This window comes from Lissotriton vulgaris, chromosome 4_1 (genome assembly GCF_964263255.1).
Source record: "Lissotriton vulgaris chromosome 4_1, aLisVul1.2, whole genome shotgun sequence".
In the NCBI taxonomy this organism is placed as follows: Eukaryota; Metazoa; Chordata; class Amphibia; order Caudata; family Salamandridae; genus Lissotriton; species Lissotriton vulgaris.
This window is the reverse complement of record NC_141691.1, coordinates 1,142,775,189-1,142,798,476: the sequence shown is the minus strand read 5'-3', so window position 1 is coordinate 1,142,798,476 and position 23,288 is coordinate 1,142,775,189.

The window sequence follows — 23,288 nt, the reverse complement described above, 5'->3', positions numbered from 1 at the left end:
TTTAAGAGTAGGCAGTGGTCCATGAGACCACTGCTTGCTCTTAAAAAAAAATTTTTCAAACACTTTCAAATGAGAAGGAGTCATTTGTGAATAGGTTTCCACCGACTTAGAGCTGGTGCTAAAGTACGAATGGTTTGCGACCACATTTGGCTGGCAAAACATTAGTACATACCACTACGATTTAGAATTAGAAGGGACATCCTCAATACGACACTCCCAAATACCAAATCGTTAATAGGTTGCAAAGCCAAATTGTGATTTGTTAATGTATTAATGAATTGCAAGTTGGGTTTGGTACATTAGAAAATTCATTTTTGCATTCGCAAACATGTCAATTCTGTGAATCGGCCCATTTGCTACTGCAAAAAGGCTTTGTACATCGAGCCCATATATTGCGGAGTTTCTCTGCCAATATGCCTGCCTGCTCGGATATATTTATACTGATGAATAAAAATGATGTACGATGCTTAAATATATGTTTCAAATATTCTTTTTTCGTGCAAATATATGTCTTCAATGTTAAGGTGCTAGCACGTTTCACTTTTTTATCTTCTTAATATTATTCTTTCGCATGCTTGCAGTAAAGAAAATCATGGAACTAGTGAAACTCTTTGCCAAATACTGACCTGTTTTCTTTTACAAAGCTTGTCTAAAAACAAAAACACATTTTAAAGTTTAAAAGTGATTGAGCCCTGTAATATGAAGTACAATTATATTCAAACATTGAGGCTTCGATTACAAGTGCCTTGTTAAATTATGATCTTTATGAAACAACTGTATTGCACATGGATTGCAATTACAAGTGAGATGCTGTTTGCCATGCCCTGTAATTATCAGGTGTAATAAAGACCACACCTTTGGATTTCCTACAGTAAACTTAGGCATGCCAAATCCACTGAAATGTAAGGTGAGAATGATTTTCGCACCCATTAAACTTCGAACCCAGGTCTGCCAGCTTTAAACTGTTAAAATACATAGAACCTACTTCTCTGTGATACTCAAAATCAATGCCTCATGTTTTGGAATCTCATCATCTCTTGATCCCAGAAAGCAAGACTGAGGACTAGCCAACAGGCTCTCCTCAGGAGTATAATCACTTGTCCAGCATCCTAACACACCCCCAACATCACATGAATAGTACACAATTGAGATTTTTAATTAGTAATTCCAAATGTAGCCATAGATTTCTTTCGATGAAGAGTGCCTCCCTTCTTGTCCCCACCCTCGAACATTTTAGAGAAAATGGCGTTTAGGGATGTATTTCAAAGCACATTTACACAAGAATCTACATGCAGTAAGGTAAGGTAGGTTAACTTATAGAGAGAACGTTCATTATTAAATGGCCTCCTCTTGAAGATGGGGAAACAGTGAACTTGACATCCAACTCAAAGATTTAGCAACTTACAATATTGTGGTCTCTCAAAATGACTAATCAAAACATTATGGGCCTCATTCACAAACTTACATTGTGATTGTAAATCAGACGTACAAGGCGTAATGGCTGCATTTATAACTGCAAGGAATTCTGACCTTGCAGTTGTAAATCTTTTTGTTTCCACATAATATGATCCCAAGGCATGAATACGTTGAAAAGTGTGTACATTTCCAGAAATACATGTATTTTAAAGTTATTCGGGAATTCATCTCAAACTCTATTCTAACCTGGAAATGGTTGCTAATTTACTCTTGGCTATTGATTGGGTAGAGCCATATCCTGGATGGGAACACGAACAGAACATCCCCAATCTTCGGAAGGGTGGTGACGGAGGGGTTTCAGTACAGGGAAATATTTTCCTCTGTATATACAAATATATAAAAGCAGGGGCGGCCTTAGGCATGTGCAAGCTGTGCACCTGCACAGGGCCACCAAACCCCAGGGGCCACCACGCCAATATATATCCTTAATATAATAATCCTCTGAGGATGGATACATATTTGCGTGGCGGCCCCTGGCAGGGATTTGGTGGCCTCCGGCTCAGTTCCACTTCCAAACACCCTGACCCCCCCCCTACACTCTTCACTGGCCTCATCGCTCTGCCCTGCCCCGACCCCCTCTTCCGGGCCCCCTACCTACGCTCCCTGCACAGGGCCGCCATGAGCCTAGAGCCGCTCCTGATAAAAGGAAACAATTGCGCCATTGCACAAAGAAATGTACACTGGGGAAATTCCAAACCAAAAACCTAAAACTTTGCAAGACGTTCCCAGGACTACTCCTCAAAAGCTGTGATTGGAGCTGAAATCCAGATGCAGACTGTAAAATGATTGCATTACTCAAAGGTATTAAAACATGCCCATACCAAAACAAAGATCTCTGTGTCCAGTTCAATACATTTCTTTATGAATCCAACCCTGTGAGGTCACGAAACAATCTGGATATGCAACTCTCATTAACTCCAATTTAGAGGCCTGTTCTTGATAGCAAGATTATTAAGAACTCAAATCTAAAACTCAGACTCTTTCAACACCCAAATTCCATTAAGATAACCTTTTGATAATACAAAAAAAGTGCCTAGATTTAATTTGACTTTGCTCTTGGGTTGCATCACGTTTGTGGTGCAACCACAGCACAAAATCCTTTCTGGCTGTACTAACCCATGTATATGCCATGCAAAGGTTTAGCGTTAGATCTGTCAGCCTTGAGGTGGTCTTCCCTCAGTTTTACTGCCTACTTACCTCCATTTTGTGGTGCTGAAATTCTTTTTGTTCCCCAAAGGGCTCTGAACTTTACCACTGCTAACCAGTACTAAAGTTCTTGTGCTCACTCCCCTAAACATGGTTTAATTGGCTTACACATTATTGTCATCTTTAATTTACTTATAAGTCCCTTGTAGAGTGGTATACCATATACCCAGTGCCTGTAAATTAAATGCTACAAGTAGGCTTGCAGCAATTATTATGCCACCCCCTTAAGTAACACCTTAAAACATGAGCCAGGCTTTCCACTGCAGTCTGAATGCAGTTTTAAACAGCTATGTCGACTTTGCAAGAAAACCCCTTTGCCATGCTTAAACTCCCGTTATGACATATAAGTCACCACTCAGGCAGGCCCTAGGTAGCCCATATGGCAGGGAACATTGTGATTAAATGGCTGGACATGTACTTTGAAGTTTTACATATCATGGTAGTGAAAAAATCCTACATTGTTTTTTATTACTGTGAGGCCTACCTCTCAATTAGTATACAATTAGAGATTACTCTTCACATTTAGTAGACCCATTGGGGTCTTGCAGGTATGTCTTGTTTGGTGTCTGTGGAATGGTAATGAAAAACCCTATTTAGTGGTAGAGTGAAGGTTTTTTTACAATTTTGAAAATTAGCTTTTGAGAAAGTTGGAATTTTTCTGCCCTTTGCCCTTTTGCGCCTGCAGCCTGCCTTGGGTCACATGATTGAGTGTAGTTTGCAGTTGGACATTCTGAATTCCTACCAGACAGTCACACAATATAGGGAGTAGGTGTGCCTGAATGGACCATCTACTGTCAGGATGGGGGAAGCTGAGCACAGCCAGCTTGCAACTGAATAGGGATCCGTATGCCTACACACAAAGGACACATTGTCACTGCAGTCAGTATTCAGCTAGGGTTGGGCAGTTGGGAAATTCCATGCACTTCAAAGCCACTGTCTACAAAAGTCTCCCACATCACAGAAGGATGGCACCAGGGTAAAAAAATAGGCCCTCATGCACCAACTCTTCAGTTCACTCCTGGGACTGTGGTAGGATGTTTAGAGGACTACCTGCTGCTGTGGCCTGCTGTAGACTCTGCAAGACTGCTTTCCTGTACTTAGAAGGACTGATTTGCTGTTTGGAGGCTGCCATGAACTCTCAGAGGCCAGACCTGCTGTGAGCCCTGCCTCTTAACCTAAACCCAGGACTACCTGAGTGACTCAATTGCTAGCTTGCTGGCCTCCTGTTCAGAACAACAGGGATGCAAAAGACTTCCACCATCTTGAACCAAAACCTGGACCCACCCTGAGAGAGTCGTGAACCCTCAAGTGGTGTCCCACAAGTTCTAGGTCCTTGGTTGTGGTGCTAAAGGTACCCAGATGGGCAAAACCCCAAAGTGAGGGTGTAGAAAGATTTTGTCCTGAAACTGCTCTGAGAATCAGGGGTAGACTGGAACCAACCTGCTTGTCTATCCGCCCAAGGTGCATCACCGATCGGATTGACTTTGTAGCTATTTCAACTAAGTTCTTCTCCCAACAGCGGATGCTTTTCAACGGCCCTTCCCCAAAGGGGTATCCCAACTAGTGGAACTGTCTTTGTCTACAGCCATCTGCCTCGCCCCAGAAAATATTTTCATCTTCGTTTTCAGTGACTGAGACCAAATGTAGAAATCTTTATTGCAGCTTCGACCCAAGGTCATCTGACAATGGCATTCCCTCCTCGAACGCCTGCGAAAATCTTGCCTTGCTGAACTTTACCTTCTAAGACAATCACATTCTAATCCGAAGGTAGGTGCTGACTAGTCCCAATCCACTTCTTGTATTCGAACCACGCTTGAATCTTTGTCGGAATTTTTTTCGGCTTTGACCTGGTATTGCGCGACAAGATGTCTGCAGTTGCCGCTTTGATCTTTTAAGCACTAGCTTTTAATAGAAAATTTAAAAATTCATAACTCTGGTTCTACTGATTGAATTTGTGTCATTTAGTGGAAAAAATGAATAAAAATGTGCTCTATTTTTCTGAATTGGTTTAGGATTCTTCTTTATTGCTCTTTGTGTGCTGCATAAATACTTCACACATTGTCTCTGAATTGAACTGGAATGTTTTTTGTGCCAAGCTACCCAGGGTTAGGCGCAGGTGAACTTAGTGACTTTCAGGGGTTCAGCCTGCCAGGGATTGTGGCTGTTGCTTGACCAGGGCTCACGTCCCAGTCAACCAACAACTGAATTTCTCACATTTAGTAAATCAAAGTAAAACAACATCACATTGCACTACCTTGCATTACTTCACATTGGGCAGGCGTTAAATAGGTGGAGCATGGGCATTTCCACGCATCTACCCATTTATTTTGATGCAAACCCAAATTTACAAAGACTTGTAAACTTGGGTTTGCACCAAAATCATGCGTCTATCCAGCAGAAGAGGAATCACGAGAAATATATTTCTTTCCCTCTTATTTAATCTTTTCATGTGTGCTGCATTTAGCAGCACACAGAGAAAGAGGAATATGCCTCTAAGGAGCATATACCCCTTCATCCACAAGCGCAATCCCTCCCTATGCTATGGTGCAAGGGTACCTGTGTTGGCCCTAGGCAGCACACATTGCTCCAGGGCAGTGAGAGAGCAGAAATTGCCCATATCTTTGCAATAATGGAGAATTTCGGACTTTCTTTGACTAAAGTAGCTGACATTTAAAAGCAAGAACGGTTCTAACCTGTGTGCATTTCTCAAAGTTCATGCATGGTCCTTGATTCATTTTGACCATACTAAAAGCTTCAGCATTAAGATGTAAACTGATTTATTTCCCTTCCAATGATAATCACACTTTTCAAAATATGTGTAAACCTCAGACAGAAAGAAATAGCTGTTTATTATACATAAACTTTTCATTTTACTGTTTCCTGTCCCCAAGTCGATGCCACCAGATTCAAGTTCAAAATGCATGCATTGTGTTGTTAGTCAGTCACAGTGGCGTAGGAAGGGTGGGCGGCAGCCTCCCCTCGCTCCTACTTGCCCACGTCAGGGCAGCAATCGCCAGCACCCCCTACTCTTCAATGCGGCCGCCACAGGGCAGTAAACGCAGACACCACTATGGGTTGCCAAAGAGCTAGATACACCACTGGTCAGTCATAAACATAGCTCTGGATAATATTCTGGAAAATTACAGCAGTTCTTCTCTCCTTTGCACCTGACAACTGAATGGTTAGTATGCTTTTGTATGGAGACCTTACACAACCTTCATTCCCAAAGTAGTGTTTTATGTCCCTCTTTCGTGCCATATTTCAGGGGGTCCTGCAGCACCTCCAGCACCCCTAATGGCATTCAACTGATTACAGGTGCTTTATATTCTAATGCACTTGTAATAAAGCAGACAGGATATTGATTATATTTGTGATGGAGGAGCCATCTGTCAAACTGTAAATCTGGCCATTAGTTTTGTCCACCCTTATGTATTGCAAGGAAAGAGGAGTGTTTGCAAGGGCATATTTTCAGGTCTGATTTTACGTACCTATTAAGAGAAATCATATTCTTGACATAGACTGGGTGAAATTGGTTTGTCAAGAGGAAATATGCCACAATTTCTGAACTTTCAGACATCCAATGGTTTCATTATTAGTCATAAGGTACTTTTTTATTTTCTGCTCCCGTAGGTACAAACATATTGAGGAAAGATTTTTCTTCCACTTGCGTGACTATGATGCTTGGTGTGTGGCCGGTGTCAAAGCGGTCTGTACCTTCTCTGGTTTCTATCATATTAAACAAGATTTTTAAAAATTTTTCCTTCAAATGGCTTTTTATTGATGATATAAGACTGGAGGGCATTCTGTGTTATAAAAAAAATAGCATGTGGCAAAAAATGTTTAATATTCTGGTTCAATTGATCTTCTTGAATCCTGTGAAGCTCTTGCATTAGTTAGTTTCAGATTTTTAGACAATGATGGCATTTTCACATATTAAAAACTGCGACGGATATTTCAGCCCTGCGACCACCCTGTAATTTCAAAAGACGGCTTCATGCAGGAGCAACCTGAAAGTGTGTTTTTTATTTTTATCAGTACGAATTTATGAACATCTGTTGAGAATTTTTTTTCCAACCTACAGATGAATGGCTACTGATTTTGATCCAATAGACAACGCTGATGGGCCCTTGAGGAAGCACTGTGACTGATATTCATTTGTGATAAAAATAGCCAATGCACACAAGGAAACAGGTAAATACAATCACTTAGCTAGCTAGGTATGTAAAATGAACATATTGTAGCCCCATGTGGCCATAATATAGTGGAGCTCCAATGCCTATCAAGTGGGGCTCAGAGAATTGTGTCCTCCCTGAAATGACAGACGATTCTTTGTACATTCCTTTGTGCAATTTCTAGGGAATGTACCTGTAAGAAACAGGGTTACTGGTTGAGGGTGATGAAACCATATTCAAGGAGGACCCACAATCCTTGTCAGAGTGAAGTCAAAAGCAAACCCTAAATTAACCTCTGCTCCACCTTCTACAAGCTTGGCACAGAGCAGTCAGGCTTAACTTTGAGATAATGTGTAAAGTAGTGGTGCAATACTTCAAATAATAATAAAGTGACATCACAACACAAGGACAATCCCACACCCAGTTAGACAAATAGAGTAGAACCTAATAAATAGAACAATGGGCAAATGACAAAAATCCAATAAGTGGACGCTGTGCTATGTAAGTTTAAGGATTTAAGTGAAAATAGCACCAAAAACCCCAAAGCGTTATTAGACCTGATGCTCTACGGATAGTGTTTCCCTAAACTTTGTGCTTTTTCCTCCTGAGTTTTACTGATTCTCTTGTAGTGGCCTTAGAGCTCTGGACATTTGCCCACTGTAAATTCAGTGAGAAAGTGTGTGCACCCTTCCTATCCATGTTGGTAAGTGGTTCTTACATGACGGTTTTAAACATGCATCCCACCTACTCTTGCAGGCCTGTGTATGCGTACTTGCACCTATGATGTTTTTAAACATATGTCTTGCCTGCCAGTGCAGGCCTGTGTGTTCACACTTAAACTTATGATGTTATCAAATATGTGGACAGCATGCCATTGCAGGCCTGTGTGTGCACCACATCACTCATTCACAGAATGGTTTTACTAAGTCACTAGCCAGCCCTGAGGAGACATTTCAATACCACTGGAGCACTCCTGCTGTAAGTCCTGAGGGGTGATGCAAGTGGTAGGTGAAAGGTGGGGTAGGCATACATGTGTATATGTTGCCCAGGTAATGAAAAATAACCATGAATGTTTTCAATGCCCATGAGGATTAAACTTCCCATAGGTTAACATGGGAGAATAGTGGAAAGGACTTCAGGCTGCAATATTAGATTGCAGTGGGGCAGCCTCATAATATTCCATATCATTGGATTCACAATGTCAAACAGTCTTCTGTGGTCAAGGTGCTTTTGTCATTATTGCTTATAAATGCCACTTTTAGAAAGTGGGCTTTTCTCTGCTCTAAGACTCTTTGTATGTCTTTTAGTTTGACTATATCGCACACCGGAGTCTGAGGAGCACTTCTGTGAATTCCCCAGTGACATCTATAAACATTGGGCATTCAATTGAAATGACAGACCTCTGCCATTTGAGGGCCTAGCTGGATAGACTGGATGAGGAGGTTTTGACACTTGGCCTTCGGAGCCAGATCATGACCCCACTAAAGATTAGGATCTGCATTCCATGGCCTCATGGCAGACAGGTCTGCAATTTAAGGGGGACATCTGCGATTCAAAGGGAAACCCCCTGAACCACCCCGACTTCAAAGGCAAACTTCAGTGTCTCTGCTGGTGCCATACTTCAGCAGGGCAGAGATATACTTGTGGGGATGTTGGCCGGATATCCTGGTACTAGTGCTCAATGAGGATTACTGCCATTGAAACGGACCACACACCCTTTCTGAATAGTGGCTGGCCTGGGCAAACTACCTGCTGCTGTGTGGCACCCTGAAGGTGTGCTCTCAAAAGGCTTACTGGCTTGCCCCCTTTTCTCTGTGGAGGTCTCAGAGACATCAAAGACCTCCCCTGAAGGAACCCACCCATCTGCTGTGACATCTGGAGAGCAGTTCCCTCTAAAGTGCCCACATAGTCTGCTGAGTCCCAGCTCGAGATGTGCATGAAACTTCGAATTGTGCCTGGATAACATATTGCCCAGTATGGAGCCCTGAAAGCATTGCTCACATCTCAGGAGTAGAACCCCTGCATCATAGGGTGCTTCTTGTGGGAGGTGAGTGGATTCAGGGTTTGCAGGATCCTGTGTGACTCACTTCATCAATCATGCCACATCTCTCTTGTGTGACATGCTGAGTATTTGCTCATTGCGTGCAGTGTTCAATGCATAGTGTGTGACCCTCGAAGGTGGGGGTGAAGCCGTGATGGGGCTGCATTCTACCTCATGTGGCACCACTGAACTTGCGCCTGGGTGTGTGATCGGAATTGCCTGGTGCAACCAGTATCAGTGTGTACCAGGCATTGTGCCTTATTTCCAGGGAGGTACGGAATTTGCAACTCATCATTGTATGTGACCAGAATTGTCTCATGCAACCCGTATAAACGTGTACCAAACATTGTGCCTCATTTCCAGGGCGGTACGGAATTTGGGACTCATCATTGTGGGTGACCGAAATCATCTGGCGCACCCCATATCAACACATACAAGATGTAGTGCCTCATTTCCAGAGAGGTAGTGACTTTTCAACTCATTGTTGTGTGAGACCGGTATTGTCTGGTGTAGCTCGTATGACCGTGCACCTAACATTGTGCCCAGAATTGTCTGGGTGCTACTTGGATTGACATGTGCCTGGTGGGGTGCCTCCTCCTTCCGAAAGGCCTCGTATCAGGGGGAGGGCTGTTTATCTCCCATCTGTGGGTGTAGGGTAGAGGGGGTGAGTTGGAGTGTGCTGCAAGGCTTAAACCATGGGCCCTTTACCAGCCGGATATCATTTGCACCGCATTAGGGTGCCTTTTGTGTATGTGTGTGAGCGCGTTCCATAGGACTTGCCTGATATCTGTTGCACAGTGTATCGTACTGAGTGAGTGTGTGGTAGTGACAGTCTGCGGACCACCTGTGATTAATGATACCAGCCAGTTGTGCTGCATTACTTTTTGATTTATTGCCAGAAGGACACTACATTTGACATTGGTTTTACACGTGCTGCTTCGGCCTGCGGTGCTACTAAAAAGTGTTATAATATCTGTCTGTACATATTTCCACTATTGTTGTATCCTGTGAGGCACTCCATAACTGTGTGGTATTGAATTATCAGAGTTGCCAGGGTGGGCATGAGTTTGGTAAAATGTTGCACCGCTTAAGGGTGTTGTTGGGATTAGAGTAGGATCTTTCCCAAGTGTGCATACAACTGATGTCATTTAACATGGTTTGGGTTTAGATACACAAAAGAATGGCCCTGCACCCTTCAGATATTCAACATGCTGTTTTAATGTTCTTAAAGATGATCGTATTGCATGCAATTCTTCAACAATAAATAGTTTTCCCAAGATAAAAGTGAAAAGAAGGCTCTTCAGTTGAAGCCAGTATTCAATTTGTTGTTTAAAATGGATAGCCAGCACGTTTCATCCGTTACCGGACTTCTTCAGGGCTATGAAAATTAAAAAAACACAGAAGTGCTATTTAAAATAGTGCACATACACACTTTTTAAAAACTTAATGATATAACAATGTATGTCCACAGTCTTAATATATACATTTTTACCTAACAATATTATCAGTATACATTGGACATAGTCACACATAAGAACAATGATACATTATCTTGAAGTAATAGGAAATTATGCCAAAACAATATGTCACAGAAAAGACTACGTGCATGTTCTTAGTATCCATAAAGTTGTGAACAGCAGCATTTGTACGCTACGAAAAGATTTTTCTATTATTACAGCATTTCAAAGCTTTTTCTACATTCAATGTGTGAAAGCAAAACATATATATACCTTTGTTAGCATCATGACAATCGTGATTCAGATCTTTAAATACCTTGAATAGCCAATAAGTCTGTAAATGGGATAATACCCATCATTACGTAAAGATATAACTTTTTCACGCTGACAGCATTTTTTCAAAACACCTGTCTCATTAGTTCTAAAGGCAAAAAGTTAGGAATTTCTAAACAGGCACTATTTTCTACAAGAGAAAAACCCTTTTGTAATCTCATAATAGTAAAATGCTATCGTCCCTGAGTTTATTTTTGTTTTCATATCCACCACATATATTGGATTTGCACATGTTGTGTCATAGTATATTCTCACTTACTTTTAGACAAGTAATCAATAAGTTTCAAAGGAAGGTTAAAATTCGAGTATGGTCACTCCGACGAAGTATCAATTCTAAATAAGATAAATAAATAAATACACATAAGTGTTTGGAACATGAGAGCCTACTAGTGTGTCACCTCTAACATTCAGATTTCTTTGCAGTAAGCAAAGCAATATCTACTAATTTCTCTAAAGTTAGATCCACTGTTATACTGACAATGAGGCCGAGCAGCCAATAAGCCACAACGGGACATATGGTTATTAGAATGACCCCAAATATAAAGGTCATAACCATATTCATGGAACAAAAACCATCTGTCCCTTTATTATGTAAGTTCACACTTTTATATAATAAAAAATCTCTTTGATGCATTTAGCCAATATGCCTTCATTTATTTAGTGTGTGCAGACTTGGGTCAAAATATTTACACTGTCTAAAAAGATATCCCGCATCATGTCCATATGACATTCACTGTTGCTGTTGGAAATGGCCCTTTTTGCAGGGTTATCCCCAAACTTTTTGCTTCTTCCTCCTTTATTTTTCCTGACTCGTGGTTGTTGGCAATAGGATTCTGGGCACTTTACCACTGCTGATCAGTGCTAAAGTGCATATGGTCTCTGTGTAAATGGTTATTGTGATTGGTTATGCATGATTGGCATATTTGTGTCACCAAGAAGTCCCTAGTAAAGTGCACCAGGGCTGGTGATGACAAATGCTACCAGTGAGCCCGCAGCACTGAGTAGCCCTAAAATGGAGTCTCAGGCCCTGCCACAGCAGTGCCTGTGTGCAGTCTGTGAACTCTGGTGAGGTAACAGGGTTCCCCTGGAAGGGATAAATTTCCTGGGACAGGGTTAAGCAAACATCAGTAAGGGTAAAAACCCAGGCAAAAAATACAAAGTCTGACAAAAACAAGAAAAAGGGGCACACCATAAGGAGGAAAAAGACTCAATAGAAAATACTATATGATAAAGTACAAAGTTTAATTACATTAATAAAAAATTGATATGAACATATTCATTGATACACATAGTTGAAATTGAAAGGTAAAAATTAATTTTTGTAAAATAAGTCTGTGAACTGCCATGTCCTCCTGGTCAGTGTCCCCACTGGCCAGGCCTAACCCTTCCCTTTCTGTACACATTAGTCACCCCTATGGAAGGCCCAAGGTACCCCCTTGGGCAGGGTGCGGTGTATGTGAAAGGTAGAGCATGTACTTGTGCAGGTTACATGCTTTGGTAGTGAATTACAAATGGGGGTGGGGTCGCACACTACTCACACACCGGCGGTATCACCCCTAAGGACTTTGGTTAATGTAGTTACATGTTCCGCGATGCATCTTCTTTCGATCTTCTGCTATCTTCACTGTCTTCGCCATCCCTGGACAAGTGTTTCGGGGTATCACCCCTCGTCAGCAGGGATAGGCCGTGTTCTGGGGTTGCGGATGGCTGCCAAATATCTGCCAGGTATAGTACCACTCAGGCGCGCAGGTGCGGGATCCCAGGCTCGTCAGCCAACTGCTCAAGAGAGCTTAACATTGCAAATGGGGGTGGGGTCGCACACTACTCACACACTGGCGGTATCGCCCCTAAGGACTCTGGTTAATGTAGTTACGTGTTCCACGATGCATCTTCTTTCGATCTTCTGCTATCTTCGCTGTCTTCGCCATCCCTGGACACGTGTTTCGGGGTATCACCCCTCGTCAGCAGGGATAGGCCGTGTTCTGGGGTTGCCGATGGCTGCCAAATATCTGCCAGGTATAGTACCACTCAGGCGCGCAGGTGCGGGATCCCAGGCTCGTCAGCCAACTGCTCAAGGGAGCTTAACATTACACATGGGGGTGGGGTCACACACTACTCACACACCGGCGAGTTACATGCTTTGGTAGTGAATTACAGCCATTTTCGTTTTTCACTATTGATAGCCTTACACTATTGTAAGGCTATCTTGCCCCATAGGCTATCATGGGGAATGCTGGCTACAGTGGCTACCAGCATATCTTCCCATAGGAGCAAGATAGGACATAAAAGTCTGGTATCCCTGAACTTAGAATTTAATAACACATCTTTTAGGAAAGGTTGTTTTTAAATCCTGAGTTTGAGAAGAGCACTTTTAGAAAGTAGCTGTTCTCTTGTCTGACCTTTCTGTGTGCCTTGGCTGGTTTGTGAATTGACTGTCTGGTTTGTGAGTGACAGGGCTGGGGGATTCCAGGAGACAGAATGAGTCCGCCCAGGGGTGAATAGAGAGATCTGCATCTAGATGGGAGGGAGGAGTTGCACCTGGACTGTGCCCACCCCCCACAGTGCTGGCTCCACCCCTGTGGTGCATCTAATGTCTCTGCCCTGCACTGTGAAAGGAGAGAAGGAATCATGTCAACAAAGTGCTCCAGGGCTGTGCTTTCCATCCAAAATGCTGGCTCCACCTCCTGCTTGGCGGCTGGCAACCCTGCCCCTCTCGCTGAAAGGAAAGGAGAGGCCAGGTAAACAAAGTGCTCAAGGAACACCCAGAACTGGTTCAGAGCCCTCCTGCACAAAGGGAACAAAGACTTTTAGGGGTATAAGTACAGGACCCCTGAATAGAGAAAATTAGATCATCCTGGAATCAAGAAGGTACCTCTGCCAAGGAGAAAGCTGAAACTGAAAAAGGAAGACTGTCCTGTTGTTGCTCTGCTGGACTGTCCTGCTGTTGCTTTGCTGCCAAGGAGAGGGTAAGGACTTTGCTTTGTGCCGTTTCCCCTTGCTTGAAGGAATGTCCATGGGCCTGAGAAGACCTGGCTCCCTGTTAAGAAGTCCCAGGAACAAATGGACTTCACCCCTAGCTTCCCTGAACTCTGCTGAGAGAGTTCTGTCCTTCCTAGAGTGCTTGGGCCAGTTGTGGTGCCTCGGGAAGTTGTACCTGTGTTGGGAATCCGGAAACCAAGATTTTAAAGACTTTCTGCAAGGTTTATCGCATTGCTCGCTTGCGGAGCGCATCCCCCTCAGTGTGAGGAAATTCCCACCGCTACGAAGACCGAGATCGTTGCAGCGCCTCTTGCCTCTGCCAGAGTCATCGCATCCTTCACTGGCGGGACGCACCAGTCCGGTGTAGGAAGATTACCATTGCTGCGAGTATCGTGGCAGAGCCTGTCGTCACTGGGTGAGATTGTCACACCCCTTGCTTGCTTGCGGACCACATCATGTCACTGCGAACATCGTCGCAGAGTCATCGCATCGAGGGGCTGCTAGAGGAAGATCGCCGCTGGATCCCCGGAGATTGTCGCAGCCCCAAAGATCGTCGCATCGTGCCCTTGTGTGCTTTTTCACTGTGGAACCTCCGCACCGGAATCCATACAAGGTATCGCATCCCTCTCCATACACACCGGAGTCCCTGCAACACGCCTGCTACTTCGAGCAGGGTTGTCGCATCTTCTCCCCAATGTCTCAGGAGTGACGCATCGCTTGTTTTCCACCGCACCAGCTTCTGTTTTGGAACTTTGTCGCATTTAAAGGTACTGCTGGCTAAACGTGACGCAACTGTGAACTTTTCACGCAACTGTGGATTATTTTAACACAACCTTAAGAACTCTTTTGCAATGATAATTTTGAACTATGTATGTTGGATTTTTGTCGTTTTGGTCTTGTGTAGTTTAGAGTAAATACCTTTATTTTTCTAAACTGTTGTGAAGCCAGTTTGTGGTGTTTTCACTGTGTTACTGTGAGTGTTGGTATAAATACTCTACACATTGCCTTTGATAAGCTTTGACTGCTCGCGCCAAGCTACCAATGGGGTGAGCAGGGGTTATCTCTGAAGGTTTCCTCCTTACCCTGACTAGAAGCAAGGGTTCCTATTTGGACAGTGGTACCTACCTCTGCCAACTAGAGACCCCCAGTTCTAACAGTTGCTCATTATACAGTGTAAGGTTGTCAGCATTCAAATAGTGTCAGCCATCTTTGTAAAGAATCAGGCCTCTCGCCAAAAGTGCCCCAAAATATCCATGCAGTTTAAACCGTTTCCATTATGTGTGCTCTTGGCCAATCGGCGGGCAACACTTTAACGTTGTGCCAACTCTATTATTTTTTATAAACTAATCTATCCTTAAAAAAGCCGACAGGTATGCATATTGAAGAGGTTATGTTTAAACCAAAAGCGGAACTATATGTTAGGGAAAAAGGAATATTTGTTTTACGAAATTGTCTGCCCAAATACATAGAAAATGCCAGTTGTGGTTTCAAAAAATAAAAAATAAATAATAAACATGTTAGTACTTTTAAGCTCACCCACAACAAGATTCGTACTCGTGACAAATGCGGCAGCCATCTTTTTAATAAATTAGACCTCCCACAATAAACAGAATCCCGTTAACATTCCCATGTACATAAAACACATATGGTTTATACCAAACACTGGAGTACAATCCGTATAAGCTGCATGATTTAAAAGCAACAATTACAAAGAATGGCAGCACAAGGCACCATTTAATTCCTCCATCGTAGCCCCCACTCACCGCAAAGTATGCGCGAAACGTCCAGCATGTGGTCATCTGGTTTTAGAGAAGCTACGACGAAGGCACCTTTATATAGTGTTTAAAAGGCAATTAACCATCCAATAAGTTGTAATTAAATGCCCGTTAACCTATTTCGGCCAAATTATGTCGCCTTAGAGTGACGTGTGTATTCTCCCAATGCCGCCTCCATCTTGGAGTGGTTAGTAAATAGCCTGTTCATGGGACACCTGTGGGCAACAGTCTAAAGGCTTATGGTATTCCACAGGCTCTCTCTCTAACTTATATGTTTATTTTTTAAAAAACAACATATTTCTAGAAATGCCCAATCCACTAGGATATTATATAACCCACGCTCATCTCATGTATGTCGCCTTAAAGTGACGCAAGCATTATCCCAATGCAGCCGCCATTGCGAAGTAGTTAGTGGACAACCTAATCATGATGACACATGCGGTCAACAATCTATAGCCTTATAATATTCCACAGACTCCTCTCTCTAACATATTTGTTTATTGTTTCAAAAAAACAACAAATTTCTGGAAGTTGCCCAATCTATTTGTGATATTATATAGCACACACTCATCTCATGTATATGTCACTTGGTAATGACGTATAATTCGTAAAAGACCAACTCCATTTTTGAATGGTTTAGAAACAATACAGTACCGAGGACATATTACGTGGCTATATTCCCCTAGCTCTCATGCTCAGGGTATCATATTTACAATATTTGCAATAAATCGTCATATTTTGGAAACAATAGTGATCCGAATTTTTTGTTTAACGGTGCGTTAAAACTTGAGCCACACCAATAAAACCCAGTTCAGACGCCATCCTTAAAAGGTTAGCCTGAACATACTCCTACGCATTTAATGATCGCCATCTTTAGATGATTACATTCCCCTATGCCGCTCTCATTGAGATGTATATAACATCGGCACAAAGACCAAAAAATGGGTGCACTTTGTACTTCATCCCTCAGAACCAGAAGAACACATCCTTTTTTATATCCCAGTTTTGCTACTGTGAAATGAGATTATTCAGCCCGTACCAGGAGTCACTGATACCCAATAACCTCATGTCGTTCCCATGAACACATTTGTCAACGATTTTATCATATCATTTAAGGAAACAGCTCCTATCAATTGTACATAATAATACCAGAAAATAGACATGGATCACTTTTGCATATTACCCTAACCATGGATCTTATGCAATAGAAACATATCTGAGTAGAAAACCACTTGCTACCTTAGTCCTAAGGCTACATACCAAATAAACTAATACGTCACCAAAATTAGAATATATGGCAACATAAATTCATAGTCACAGCCTCATTTTATATGCAGATTTTCATAGTAAGTGATCTACAGAAAATGGTGGAACTCATGGTTGATATTCAATCCCAAGTTTACAGATCTCAATCGGCAAATCCAACGTGCTTCCCTTTGCCTTAACTGTGCTGTCCTATCCCCACCTCTAGGATTCAGCCCTACACTGTCTAAGGCATGAAACGTAATCTCACTGTGATCAGGATGACATTCAGAATTATGTTGTGCTGCAGGGCTGCGTAAATCACCATGTTTAATACTCCTGACATGTTCTTGAATTCTAGTTTTTAAACTTCTAATGCTACTCCCCACAAAGATCATTTCACAATGACAGATAATCAAATACACCCCATATGTAGCGTTACAGTTGATAAAAGACATGATTTAATAATTCTTGGTTCCAATGTATTTGAACATCTTTGTTTTATTAAGCCAATATCTACAGACTGGACAATTGCTACACACGTAGTTACAGGCGTCACCAGTGGTTTTACATAAAAGGGGCAATTAATATTTTTCAAAGTCATGCCTTTTTTATAGACCACTCTCGGGCAGTTAGGAACTATATCCTTTGGGAGAGTATCAGATTTAGGTAGGTGCCAATTTTTCATTAATATATTATGAATATGGCTACTATACATGCCATATTCAGTCACAAGGATACATTGATCCTGGTAGGTTTTCTCTGTCTTTCCTGATTGATGTATTAGGGTCTCACTACATTTCTTTTTCTTAATCTTATTCTCAGCTTTTTGAATATCAGTACTGTCATAACCTCTCACTTTAAAGTCACATTTAACTTTTTCTATGTTCTTCTCGAAATTGCAATCCTCGCTACAATTTCAGCAAACTCGCACCATTACCCCAAAAGGTATGGCTGCGATAGTGTCCTTGGGATGACAACAATAGCGTGTAGCATGCTGTTACATGACGTAGGTTTCTTGTACATGACACTATGAACCACGCTGCCCTTAGTATACAGTCTGAGGTCCAAAAACACATTCTCTTGTGTCAAGTTGTTGATGGTCAATTTGATGTTACGATCATTAGCATTTAGGTAGTGAAAATATTCATTAAGAGCATAAACACTGCCCCTGGTTTGGGTCTAGTACTGCTAGTAATATTCCCAAATGTGATGTATGCCTAGAACTACATGAAATTCATGTTGTGTTGATTATTATGTGTTTTGAATACAAATGTTGTTTACATACCATTGTTAGATCTGGGGGTCTCTAGTTGGCAGAGGTAGGTACCAATGTCCAAATAGGGACCCTTGCTTCTAGTCAGGGTAAGGGGGATACACTCTTTAGATAACCCCTCCTCACCCCCTTGGTAGCTTGGCACGAGCCGGCAGGCTTATCAAAGCCACTGTGTAAAGTATTAGTACCAACACTCACAGTAACACATTGAAAACACCACAAATGGACTCCACACCAGTTTAGAAAAATGAAGTATCTTTATCTAAACTACACAAGACCAAAATGACAAAAATCCACACACATAGTTCAAGAATATGATTTCAAAAGACTTCAAGGGTATGCATCAAAATAATCCACAGTTGCATCACGTTTAGCCCAAAGTACCTGTATATGCGACAAAAGTTCCGAATGGAAGCTGCAGAGTTGAAAAAAAAGCGATGCGTCACTCCTGAGACCCTGGGGAGGTGATGAGTCAGCCCCGCTGGACGCAGCGGGGGTGTTGCGATGAATCCAGTCTGTATGGGGAGGGATGCAATACCTTGTATGGATTCCGGTGCGCAGATTCGGTAGGAAGCGTCTCGCACAGGAACGATTCGATGATCTTCCGGACGGCGACGATCTCAGGTGTGGCGGCGATCCGCAGTGCAGCGTGGATTTTCTTCTCTCGTGGACCCTTGATGGGATGGCTCTGTGACAATGTTTGCAGCGAAGTGATGAGGTCCGCAAGTAAGTGGTGTGGCAAACTCACCCAGCGACGACAGGCTATGCAACGATACTCGCAACAACAGGAGTATTCCCTCACCGGCCGATGCGTTCCGCAAGCGAAGGATGCGTCGGCTCTTGCAGCGGCAACATGCGCTGCGATGATCTCGATCTTCGCGGCGGCGGGAATTTCCTCGCACCATCGGAGATGCACCCTGCAAGCGAGCGTTTCGTGAAATTTGCAGATTGTCTTTGTTTCTCCTTGTCCAGCTCCCCAAACAGCAGGCACAACTTCCAGAGGCCCCACAATTGAATCCATCACTCTAGGAAGGGCAGAACACTCCTGCAGAGTTCAGGGGGAAAGCTGGGGGTGAAGTCCTTTTGTTCCTGGGACTTCTTAACGGGAGGCCAGCTCTCCTCTGGCCCTTGGAGACATCTTCAAGCAAGGGGACACAGCACCCAGCAAAGTCCTTCCCCTCTCATTGACAGCAAAGCAACTGCAGGTCAGTCCACAAGCACCCAGCAGGACAGTCCTTCCTCTCTAGTCCTCCAGCTTTCTCCTTGGGAGAGGTTCCTTCTTGATTCCAGGATGATCTAATTTTCTGTAGTTTGGGTAGCCCTTTTTATACGAGTCTTTCCTTTGTTCTTTACAGGCAGAGAGGCCTTGGCTTGGTCAAAACCAGTTCAGGTCAGTTCCTGAGCACTTTGTTTTTCTGTCTTCTCCTCTCCTTTCAGAGAGAGGGGCAGGGTCGTCAGCTGCCATGCAGGAGGTGGAGCCAGCATTGTGGAAGGCAGGCAAAACCTTATTCAGACCCAGGTGCTATCCCCTCCCACCACTCAAGATGCAGATGCAGTCATTCAGCCTAGGGCTGAATCATCCACCCTCCTGGTGGCTCCCCAGTCCCAGTCACTCACAAACCAGACAGTCAATTCACAAACAGGCCAAGGCACACAGAAATGTTAGACAAGAGAACAGTCACTTTCTAAAAGTGCTGTCTCAAACAGGATTTAAAAACCATCCTTCCTAAAAGATGTGTTATTACATTTTGAGTTCAGGGATACCAGACTTTAATTTTCTATCTAGCTCCTATGGGAAGATATGCAGGTAAACATTATACTCAGCATTCCCCATTATAGTCTATGGGCAAGATAGCCCTCTCAATAGTGAAAAAAGAAAAATGGCTGTAATTCACTACCAGAGCATGTCACACACACTGCACCCTGCCCAGGGGGGTACCTAGGGTCTTCTATAGGGGTATCCAATGTGTACAGAAAGGGAAGGGTTAGGGCTGGCCAGTGTGAACACTGGCCAGGGCAGCATGGCAGTTAGCAGCTGCACCCAGGCATTGCGGTGGCTGGCCTGAGACACAATTTTAAGGCTGCTCATGTGGGTGGCACAATCAGTCCTTCACGCCCACTAGTAGCATTGGATTCACCTGCCCTGGAGCACTCAGTGCACTTTACTAGGGACTTCCTGGTAATACAAATATGCCAATTATGGATAACCAATCACAATAACAATTTTCTCAGGGAGCACTAGCACTTTGACACTGATCAGCAGTGGCAAAGTGCCCAAAGCATGTAAACCAGCAAAATCGAAATCCAGCACAGCGTCAAAAATACAGAAGGTAGAGGCAAAAAAGTAAGGGGAAACCACGCCAAAGATGCCAGGTCTAACACGTCATATGTGAAGTTCCTTTTGTGACGCTCAATATATTTATTGAGAGTGAGTGCTGTGCCAATGCTTTACACATTACCTGTGTGATAAGCCTGAATGCTCAGTGCCAAGCTACCCAAGGGTGAGTGCAGGTTATACAGTGAGTGTATTCACCTGCTCCTGATGGCAGTGGCAGGTTCTGCCTGGCTAGGACAGCACCTCAGCGAACCAGAAAGTGCTAATTCCAACAGTGCCACTCATGGCTATCTTATCGTGCAAGACCGAGGAAAAAGGAACAAGCTCAAGCCGACCACAATGCAGCATGGGTCTGATACAGGGACCAGGTTAGTCTTGCTGAAATGTTACCTTCTTAGTTCAGCTCAAAGTGTCCCATTCGTGGTGGAGGAGGGCGCTAGGAGCAAGGAAGCATCATTTATGATTGTCAATGTAGTGCGAAGAGCAGGCCTGGTGTCACGGACAGTTGTCACTGTATTGCAAAAATCCTGTTGTGAGCACAAGAGTGTGGCCTGGAGCTTCGTGGTGGCAGTCCCTGCGAACACCCGATGCTGTAACTCTGTATTGGAGGACGATGCAAATGCAAAGGTTTTGGTGCCAATGGGCCTGTTCAGTCATGAAGAGCCCAAATACTTGAATTCTGCCTCTCTGAAGCCACACCAAGGGCCTAGGACCTGCAGGGCACCACTTGGGGGTCAGGGGCTTGCTTTAGCTGAATCTAGGTGCTGGTTCAGGTGGTAGTGAGCGTGTTATGTTTCTGTGGCTCTGAACAGGAGGCCAGTGGACTAGCCCTTGGAGGTCTAGGATCAGGTACAGGTCCAATCCCTCTGACTCAGCGAGGAGGGCAGAAGGCCAGCGGGGCAGAAATCTAGCAAGGTGGCATCCCAGGAAGGCAGTAGAACAACAGTGCAGCAGTGCCGCAGAGTGGCAGTCCTTTTCCCAGCACAGCAGTACTTCCTCCTGTCATAGTCTCCACAGGCCCAGAAGTGTACTGAAGAGTTGGTGCCAAGGTCTAATATTTATACCAAGTGCCTCCTTTAAAGAGGGAGAAGTTTCTAGAGGTTTCCCTCTGAAGTGTACAGGTGTCCGGCCTCCCCTGCCCTGGCTATAGGCTTACCACAGAAGATGTTCAGTCCCTTTTTTGAAAGCAGGACACATCCTATTTAGTGTAAGTAGGGCTGTGCCCAGCTCCACCCTCCCGTCGTGCCAGTGATAGCCCATCCAAGCACACCTAAGACGTTTCCTGCATGTTGCTATCTAGGAGGAATGCACAAAGGTCAACTGTCAGCTACACCCAGTCATGTAACCCTTAGAAGGGCTGCAGGCCCTAAATCGCTCAGGCAAGAAAATGCCAACTTTCTAAAAAAGACCAGCTTTTTAAGTCCCGCATCTGGTTATCATTATCACGTTGGAACAGTTATTTCATTAATTTGGGTTCATGAGTGATCTCATGATAATTACAACGACATTGCAAAAATATGAAAGGAAATATTTTCCACTGATTTATTTGCAGATGCCTGGACACAGTGTTGTTTGTATTATTATTTGCTCTGTACGGTTTGTGTATGAATGTATGGCCAAGTGTGTATGAAATGGTGTATTTACATGTTTGTATATATTGTATATAAAACGTATTTCATTGTTCATTTTGTATTTTCCACGCACGACGAATAATGTGCTGAAAAAAGAAAAAAAGTATACTTGCAAAAATTAAATAAATTTGCTCGGTTTAATAAGTTAACCGGTTGTTGTTTGCTTCAATCAAAGCAACCTTCATTGAAACCAGTTCATAGAATTATTGAAACTCCAGTATTGGCTCTTTTGTTGGTTATTAGTATTAGTTGGACTCAGCCTTTCTGAGTAATGAGTCAAGGCCCTATTTTGATTCTTTAACTTTCTAAAAGTGGCTTTTTCAAAATTGTAATTTAATATAAATTTTTACCATAAGAGATAATTTTTCATTACAATACCAAAGACAACACACGTGGACTTGTTACATGTTCCCATTTGAAAGTTGCAGCTTATTAAATGTAATACGGTAAATCCAGTGCTAACCTATGGGAGAGGTAGGCCCTGCAGTATTGAAAAACAAATGTAAGAGTCTTTCACTACCAGGACATGTAAAACCTAAAAGTACATGTCCAACTTTTTAAATACAATGCTTCCTGTCCTCTGGGAGGTATCTGGGGCCTCTTCTGGGGGTGACTGATATGTATTTAAAAAGGACATTTGACCCTAGCAAAGTGTTTTTTTCATCAGGTTGAAAAGGCAATTTAAAACTGCACATGCAGACTGCAATGGCAGGCCAAAAAATGATTTGCAGGGATACTTTACTGGGTGGCACAACTAGTCCTGCAGATACACTAGTAGCAATTGATGTGCACCCCTTAGGTACATGTAGTGCCATTTTACTACGAACTTACAAGTAAATTAAATAAGCAAATTGATTATAATCTAATTCTATCACATTTTAAAGGAGACACACGCACTTTAGCCCAGGTTAGCAATGATACATTCAAGGAGTCCTGAAAGCCAACAATAACAGGTTCAGAAAACAGGAGGGTAAAGGCAAAAGGTTTGGGGATGACCCTGCAGAAAGGGCCAAGTCCAGCATCACCTCAGATATCAAAGTATTTTTTGCGTGATTACATCTGTGCTGCTGTTATAGAATCACTTTATAGAAGAATATTCAAGCACAGTCTATCAGCAAGCCAAGCATTAAAAATGAAAGGTGGAGTTTCTGTCTCAAATTGTGACTTTTTCAAATGACCTGGGTAACGTATAAAAATACTGACGTGCTTTATCCAAAACGAGCAACGTGAAAGCTAATAAAACATTTTCAAATGCACAACACCCTGCGTAAATCAGTGAAAAACTGAAAGCTATCCCATATTCTCCTCCTCAACGAAAAGTAACAGTATACTATATGCAGATATAAGCATTAGACTGACAAATAC